This window comes from Panicum hallii, chromosome 2, assembly GCF_002211085.1.
Source record: "Panicum hallii strain FIL2 chromosome 2, PHallii_v3.1, whole genome shotgun sequence".
NCBI classification, from domain to species: Eukaryota; Viridiplantae; Streptophyta; class Magnoliopsida; order Poales; family Poaceae; genus Panicum; species Panicum hallii.
In genome coordinates, this window is record NC_038043.1 from 48653988 (window position 1) to 48662705 (window position 8718).

At 41.1% G+C, this 8718-nt stretch overlaps 1 pseudogene; it reads left to right on the forward strand.

The window, feature by feature from the left end:
• Positions 1-567: 567 nt before the first annotated feature.
• Positions 568-5750, forward strand: LOC112881182 (annotated as a pseudogene).
• Positions 5751-8718: the final 2968 nt, after the last annotated feature.

An 8718-nucleotide genomic window follows, 5' to 3' on the forward strand; every position in this document is an offset into this window, starting at 1 on the left:
TGGCTATTAATCTATCTGAAAAATTCTAGAAGTTCACTTAATTATTTTGGGATGGAGAAAGTATAGTGGAAATATCCATCCATGTTAAGTATTATTGCTAGTCCACAACAAGAATCATGAAAGTTGCTGCACTTTAGACAAAATTATTGTAAGTTATGCATACATTGATGGATAAGTTGCGTATACAGGTCAATGCAAGCTAATAATGCTTCAACTAAACACATGTCGAACACAGGGAAGCCTCATTCCTGAAGAGGTGGCGTGTTTAATTTGTATCTGTTTCCTCACAAACATAAGAGAAATGTATGCATGAGCCGCTGTGGGTCGAGCTAGCCAGCCATGCCGGCACTATGCATGAAGATGGAGTTTGGGTCAAGCAGATTCGAGAAGGACTCCCCGGCTGGCCGGTCATCTTTCCTATATAAATCATGTACGTGAGCCCGGGCACCTCAGCTCGCTCTCCGAATAAGGCACAAGCAATACCCAACACGGCCACAGCCCACAGCAGCGTCGACCTCCCACCCGCTCGAACGCTGCCCCTAGCTAGTAGGCCTGCCGCTAGCTCCAATGGCCTGCCACGGCGCCCCAGTGGCGGCAATGACAGCCGCTGCGAGCACCGAGCGCGTGGCCAATGGAGGAGGTACTGCCGTGGTCACGGAGGTCGCCCAGCGCTCCACCAAGAAGGCATCCAATGGTATGGTACACAGGGTTCGCCACCCCTCTCTCTCTCTCTCTCTCTCTCTCTCTCTCTCTCTCTCTCTCTCTCTCTCTCTCTCTCTCTAAACTAATAACTAGAACAACTTGACCTCCGTACATGTAAACAAATTATTATCTGGGCCTGCCACCTGATGAGTGGCTTGTGAAACCTGGCCAATCCTCCTAAATAAAGCTAACGGGAAAGTGAATTTTCTCCAAAACGAAAAAAAACAAAAGTGCAGTGCACAATCAAATAAAGACAATAATGTCACGATCGATTGCATACCAGACGGCAACAACTTATATTACAACTGTGACTGCCTTGGCTTTGTACTGGTAACGGCGCGGCAGGCGATCTTCTATACAATCTACATACCGCCTGCACTTTCTAAATAAGTTATTCTTTCTAACAAATTTTCCCGTAACTATTTTTATAACCTCCAAGTGTTACTAACAAAAATGATAATAATCTTCAAAACTTCGTAGACAACGGAACTCTGAATATCTAGTTGAGTAAATTCCAAGAATGACTGACGACAAACGACATTCTTTGACTTTCGAAAGGATTGCACGGTAGAAACGAGCAAAGGAAAAGAAAGAAACGCAAGAAAAGAAAGGAACCTACATGGCCGCCACATGTCAGTAAGGATGGCGAGCTAATTACGTAGGGCTAGGCATATCAAGCAACAGGCGATCGATGCTTCGTAGATAACTTAAGGGTGGAATGATGCATGCTTCGTAGCTTTGACAATAGTTCTCAAAATTTGCATGTGTACGTCTTAACTGAAATGATATTTTGCTGGATGGAAAAACATTGCAGGGATACCTATAATGACAAGAACTCAGCAGAGAAGACACCCTTTAGACCCACTGTCTGCTGCTGAAATTAGAGTTGCTGTAGCAACTGTAAGAGCTGCTGGAAAATCTCCAGAGGTTTGCCAACAAAAATAATCTTTCAGAATCTTTTCGACACAAGCTTCTTGAAAACTAAGGATTTGAGTGACAAATTGAAGTTGTATTATAACATGCAGGAAAGAGACAGTATGCGTTTCGTTGAAGCTGTGCTGGTGGAGCCAGAAAAGGATGTCGTGGCACTAGCTGATGCCTACTTCTTCCCACCTTTCCAGCCATCGTTGCTCCCTAGAGCCAAAGGTTCAGCTGTTGTTGTTCCTAGCAGGTTGCCTCCTAGGAGGGCTAGACTTGTTGTCTACAACAAGAAATCAAATGAGACTAGCATTTGGATAGTAGAACTCTCCGAGGTGCATGCAGCTGCTAGGGGTGGACATGACAGAGGCAAGGTGATATCATCCACGGTCGTTCCCGATGTTCAACCTGCAATGGTATATACTTTATTAGATCCACTCAGAATGTTGTCTGGCATATGAATATTTGTGTCTTTATGCCAAATGAAATAGTACCTATTGACCTCGAAATCATTTACTACGGCCGTTGTTTGCTAATTCTACAACATTTATTTTTACAAAGCTATCTATAAATATCTACAAATTTGATTTTTTTCCCCAAAGGATGCTGTGGAGTATGCTGAAGTTGAAGCTACAGTCAAGAGTCATTTGCCATTTATTGAAGCTATGAAAAGAAGAGGCATATACGACATGGATCTTGTTATGGTAGATGCATGGTAAGTTATTTGCAAATAAATAAAGCTTCTTGAATTTGTTATATTTTCCAGTTGACTCCACCTTTACAAAATTGGAATGTGAACATTGCTATTAAATCTTTAGGTGTGCTGGCTACTACAGCGAGGCTGATGGTCCTAGTCGCAGGCTTAGCAAGCCCATAATATTTTGCAGAACTGAGAGTGATTGCCCTATGGAGAATGGTTATGCACGTCCTGTGGAGGGGATACATATTGTTGTTGATATGCAAAACAATGCTGTCATAGAATTTGAAGATAAAAAGTTGGTTCCCCTTCCCCCATCAGATTATTTGAGAAACTACACCCCTGGCGAAACAAGAGGTGGTGTTGACCGAAGTGATGTAAAACCACTTGTTATCGATCAGCCTGAGGGTCCAAGTTTCCGTGTTAATGGCTATTTTGTGGAATGGCAAAAGGTTAGTTGTTGCAATATTCTTATCTACTCCCTCCATTCCAAATAATAGTTCACTTTATTTTTGTGCTAAGTCAAACTTCTCTAATTTTTACCATGTTTATAGAAAAAACCAATATATATAATATCAAATTAGTTTTATTGACGATGAAATATGTCTTGATTGTGCATTTATTTGGTATTGTAGATTTTTTCTATAAACTTAGCTAAAGTTGGATAAATTTCACTTAGGATAATATCAAAGTGAATTATAATTTGGAAAGTATGGTAATAATAACAAAAATATGCCCCATATTGATGCATAATGGTGTTGGACAGTGGAATTTTCGTATTGGCTTCACCCCCATAGAGGGTCTAGTTCTCTATTCCGTTGCATATCTTGATGGTAGCCGTGGACGTCGACCTATAGCGCATAGGCTGAGCTTTGTTGAGATGGTTGTTCCGTATGGAGATCCAAATGAACCTCATCGTCGCAAGAATGCATTTGATGCTGGAGAAGATGGACTTGGAAAATGCGCCCATTCTCTTAAGAAGGTCATTCATTCAATTCTTGTAGATCTCACTCGTTGTACTTCTTAACTTTCTTTTGACTTATATTATATATTTGATTTTCATGCAGGGGTGTGATTGCTTGGGCTACATAAAGTATTTTGACGCACATTTCACAAACTTCCTTGGTGGAGTGGAGACAATTGAGAATTGTGTTTGTTTACATGAGGAGGACCACGGGATTCTTTGGAAACATCAGGATTGGAGAAGTGGTTTAGCAGAAGTTAGGCGATCAAGGAGGCTCACTGTCTCATTTATATGTACAATTGCAAACTATGAATATGGTTTCTACTGGCACTTTTATCAGGCAAGCATCCAATTAATTGAACCTTTGTTTACACAATAATTAGTATAACCTACAAAGACTAAGATTACTTGTATTACTTTTCAAAGTGTAAATTTCATGAGGATGTATAAGTCTGCAAAGTGAAGCATCAAAGAATTCAATTGTCAATCTCATGAGAATTATAAGTTTGCAAAGTTATCCATAAAAGACCAAGATCACCAAATCTTTTGAAGCTACAAGGTTTTGATTTATGGTAATTTAGGTTTCCCTCTATTTATTTGTTAAACCACTTGGTTGTAGGATGGCAAAATAGAAGCAGAAGTAAAGCTTACCGGAATTCTCAGCTTGGGAGCTCTAGTGCCTGGGGAATCAAGGAAATATGGCACAACTATTGCCCCATGTCTATACGCACCCATACATCAGCATTTCTTTGTTGCCCGTATGGATATGGCTGTTGATTGCAAACCTAATGAGGCTCATAATCAGGTGACCTGCATTATATATATATATATGCCTTTGAATGTCACTTTTTAATTCAATGTCCTGCAAAAAGAATTTTACAATTTCTTTGAGCACATCAAATTTAACTATTTCTTGGACTAGAAAATATAGCTTGAAGAGAACCATTATTTTCTTTATATTTAATTAAAATAGTTTGTCACATTTTTACAATGTACACTAAATGAAAATTTCTTTAGTATGAGAGAACACACCTATTAGTTAGGGGTGTATCAAGCTAGCTTGTATGACAATATACATCTGCAATACACCTAACATGATGGTGACTGATAGTGACACATATTGTTTTCTCCTCCCATAGGTTGTCGAGGTCAATGTCAATGTTGAAAGTGCAGGTCCACATAATGTTAATCACAACGCCTTCTATGCTGAAGAGAAGTTACTGAAATCTGAGTTACAAGCAATGCGAGACTGTGACTCTTTATCTGCGCGTCATTGGATTGTAAGAGCTCATGCTTGCATACTATCAATGCCTTCACTTGTTCTGACCGACATTACGTTATGGTATTGATGTATTGTTCATCATCTGCCGTTTGGTTGTTTTGATTGTTTTTTCATGATAATGGATGTAGTTTGGCCTTCAATAATTAGCTAAACAGAACAAACATCTACGTAATAAAGATAGAGCCACTATGTCACTGAGGAGCTACTTCCATGAATAACAATGCCAAATATTACAAAAGCACACATAACTATGAATACACTTCAGGCTACCAAACATAGCTTAATATTGTTTGTTTTGATGCTTTGTCTTTCTTGCTGATCAGGTACGGAACACAAGAACAGTGAATCGTACGGGGCAACCAACTGGTTACAAGCTTGTACCTGGTCGAAACTGTTTGCCGTTCGCTCTACCTGAGGCGCAATTTCTAAGAAGAGCTGGCTTCCTAAAACACAATCTCTGGGTCACACAGTACAATCGTGATGAGATGTTCCCTGGAGGAGAGTTCCCCAATCAGAATCCTCGCATTGGCGACGGTTTACCTACATGGGTCAAAAAAGATAGACCTTTGGAGGAAACTGACATTGTTCTTTGGTACTTCATTTTCGCACACTATGTTGTCAAACATTAACCATCATACACTAGAATTTGGGGGGAAATTGCCAATTTATTGCTAGCAACTCTCACCAATGTAAGTATTTCATGTCTATAGGTATGTGTTTGGCACCACGCATATTCCAAGGCTGGAAGACTGGCCAGTCATGCCAGTGGAGCATATCGGCTTCATGCTCATGGTACCAATGGCCCCATCTAGTGTCGTATAATTTTCTTCGTTGGTGCGACTTGTCAAATCAGTAGCCTAATCCTACTTTCTCAAGACTAATAGTTTTTTTTTATTTTTTGTTGAAACGAATTAATAGGACCTTTAGTTGATTCTTACATCTTCAGTTGGATATATTATGATGTTAAACAGTTTATAATCATGTTGTTTCTTCTTTTCTGCAGCCACACGGGTTCTTCAATTGTTCACCTGCAATTGATGTCCCTCCCAGCTCTTCTAATTCTGCCGTCAAAAGATGTTGAGTTGTCCAAGGGCTTATGGGACGGTCTTATTTTGAAGTTGCGAGCTTCACAGAGCAACCATATAGAGCATGCAATGCTACGTCACATATTAATCCGATTAAAGTAAAAGTAGTTTGGTTATATCAAGCAAAGTATCTAAATTTAGTTTTGAGTGCACCATTGTGTTTTTTGCGACGAGATCTTCAAAATAAAATTACACTTGGCTATGTGTACGTAGATGATATTTTGAAGAAACATTTTTCTCAAGATGGAGTATTCTAAGCTGGAACAACAATAAATATAACACAGAATAATGAATTTTGCCTGGTTGAACAACATAAAGAGTATCGCGGAACAACGGATTAATTGCTTGATCAATTCAAAATTTATTTACGGAACAATATCACAACATAACAAAAAGCAATAAACCAGTACAAAATATACCACGGAGCAATCTTTTTACCATAAAGAATCTGAAATATATCGTGGAATAACTACGTTCCACTGTTAAAACAATCTAAAAGACTAAAACATGTACCATTATTATTGTACTGGGAACGCAAAATGAAAAGAGAAACGGAAAGGAAAAACATGATTTGGGCCGCATCCTCCGACACGGCCACCCATCGATACATGGGCCATGTCACAAAGTCCAGCAATGCGCGGCAACATTGCCATAGCCCATGGGCCATTGGCGTCGTCGGCGCGTGGCCTGACTCCACGACTTTTCCTCCCTCGGCAATTCATCCTCCATTGGCAAACAGTCGAGAGCCCGCCGCGGGCGCGCAAGCCAGTGCGGCACCTCCGCCTCCCCCCTCTCCCGCCGCGACTCATCTCGCTCACGCCTCGCCGCCGAGCCGGGCCTGCCAACCCGTAACAGCGGCCGCGCGGTCCCGACGCTTCCGGTGAAATCATCACGATCCGTCGGCAGATCAATCAAAAAGGGGAAACTTTGGCGTTAATCTACCTTGTCCGTTGTAAGTACTACTCCTACCTGCTCTGAAAGTGATGCGTTGTAATCTAAACTGGATGCTAGTCATCTACCTACCTAACGACCAAAGTCGCCGTTGGTTCGTTCCAGCGCTTTCACCCCCAACAAAATCCAAACACAAGATCGATCGGACACGCAAGTTGTAGTAACTTCAACGTCTCAAACCTTCTTGCCCTCTATCGCAGCTAGCTCGACCAGACACTTTCCAGAAACTACGAAACAATCTCGCGGTCAAGAGGATAAAGAAATTGCAACGAGCTAGCGCGCGGGGTAGGTCACCGGCCGGGTTCTTGTCCAGACGCGAAATGTGGACCATGCGTCTCGATCGACGTTTCAAAGGGTTAGGTCCATTGATTCCTGACTGGGTGACTCCTTCGATCACATAGGAGTAGTTTTCATGAGGACGAAGCCGGAACTCTTTCCATTTTATCTACTCCCTCCGTTCTAATTTGTAGATTGTTTCGACAAATCTATATTCATAGATTTTGCTATACGTCAAGATATATATTATGTCTACATGCATAGTAAAATTTAGTTTGCACGTTGAACTATTTAGATTAATTAATGAGTGCTCTAGCTAGTTGACAATGGGCACGCATTAGTTATTAGTGCATGACCCATGCATCCTTGCGTGTGCATTTTCAAACTGATTTTTAAAGGTGAGCTCTCAAAATCGTGTTGGCCGAGTCTGAGTGTTTTTAAGGTTTCCCGCCGCGTTGCCGCGCTCGTGTTGCTTAGTTCTTGTGCTATCCTTTAGTAGTAGCGAGAGGATTCTCGCTCGGCAAGGCCAGCTAATTACTTATCATTTCTGGGAAGAACATTGCTTAAATTACATCCTGCTGTTCCCATAGGGAGACGGTTTATTAATGAGTGCTCCAAGGGGGCACGCATTACTGCATGACCCATGCATCCTGGCGTATGCATTTCCCGAACTGAATTTTAAAGAGTGTGTACAAGTGATCGAGGTGACCTCTCAAAATCGTGTTGCCCAAGTCTGAAACTCTGAATGTTATTAATGTATATGCTTGGGGTTGGGGGGGGGGGGGAGATCTCAAATCTTTAGTGCTAATAGTAGTGACAGAACTCGTCAAGGTCAGCTAATTACTTATCATTAGTTCTAGGAAGAATAATACATACTGCTTACCTTATCTGTTGTTCCCACCGGGTGCACTCTGAACCAGTAGCGTATGTTCCAGATAGAGGCGTGGAGAAAGTTGGCGGTGGCACGGCATGACCCATACATGTTGGTTTTCAAAAACAGAAAAGGTAGTTGTTGAAGAAAAAAGAATCTTCTGGCCTTTGAATCCTGAGATGCCCACAGCTGATGCTGAACGACGCCAGCTGCAAATGGAGTTTTTTCTATGCTTGACTATAATTTAACAGTTTAGTTTAATTTATAAGTGAGCTGAGCTAGCTATCGATAAATAAACTCATTTTGACCATTAATTTTTTTGTTTTTTAAGTATTCTAATTTTTAATTCGTTATCCAGACCTGACTTAATTCATAGTCGAATCTTGAGCACAAATGAAGCTAGGTACGCAGCATTAATCAGTACCACATGTATGGAGTACCGTCGTTTTCCGTAATCTTCGATCAAGGATAGGGTAGGTATGTCCCAACATCGATCTTATTTTCTGCTTCCCCACTTCACCGATTCTCATGCATCTAGACTTCTCTATACCAGCTCAAAATCAACATCACACAGGTGCATGCCTAAGGTCATAATTTGTCGCCTTTTGGTGTTAATAATGGGAGGGCGTCAACACTTAAAGTATATATGTTCAGTGAGGAACTGATGCGAAAACAAGGTAAAACTTGCTTGTAGCTAGTTGGTAAGAGTAGTTAGGGTGTCCTAACTTAAGGGGCAGGCTTGTGTTTCCTATCAGGACGCGTCTCCGTTGACGAAAACATCGAAGTCGTGGATTTCCACGTATGCGTGCGTTCACATCAAATTTAGAGAAGCGGAAGAATTATGTCTCTATTGTGGGTTGAGGCTTCTCTCCGATGAAGTGTTCTTACGTAGTGAAGGCTAGTAAAAATAAGTGTTGTAGTCTCAATCTTTCGCGACAGAAGGTGTCATTGCATAATAGGTAAAATCAAAAG